The sequence below is a fragment of the Egretta garzetta genome, unplaced genomic scaffold, assembly GCF_000687185.1.
Source record: "Egretta garzetta isolate BGI_Z169 unplaced genomic scaffold, ASM68718v1 scaffold277, whole genome shotgun sequence".
Lineage (NCBI taxonomy): Eukaryota > Metazoa > Chordata > Aves > Pelecaniformes > Ardeidae > Egretta > Egretta garzetta.
The window spans coordinates 279602-279986 of NW_009260271.1; the positions used below are offsets into that span (position 1 = coordinate 279602).

General features: G+C 39.7%; 1 protein-coding gene across 1 annotated transcript in view; it reads right to left on the reverse strand.

The window, feature by feature from the left end:
• The window catches only part of PAX5 (paired box 5), a 144818-nt gene that overhangs the window by 138347 nt on the left and 6086 nt on the right, over positions 1-385 (reverse strand). The window lies entirely within an intron of this gene.

A 385-nucleotide genomic window follows, 5' to 3' on the forward strand; every position in this document is an offset into this window, starting at 1 on the left:
AGAGGCACACTCGGGCAAGCCCCGTATATTATTCCTTTTCTAGCAGATTTGCGCTGTTCATCTTCAGCAAGGTGAATCATATATCTGGTGGGAAACGGGACCCACTTGGATGAATAGTAGCGAAACTGTGTAAAACCCATGAGCACGTAGCAACCCCATGTACCAAATGAGGAAATACAATTAACCCTCACGTTGTTAATCATCCAAACTACTGAGATTACAGAGGAGCCAAGAAACTGAAAACAAGCAATAGGGGCAGTACAGATGCCAATTCTAGAACAAAAATAATACAGAAAATCTCCCTATTTGCACAGGGCTTGAATGGTACTGAATAAGCTGACAAGCCAAATGCTTCAGTGTTTAAAAAAAAAAAAAAAAAAAATTA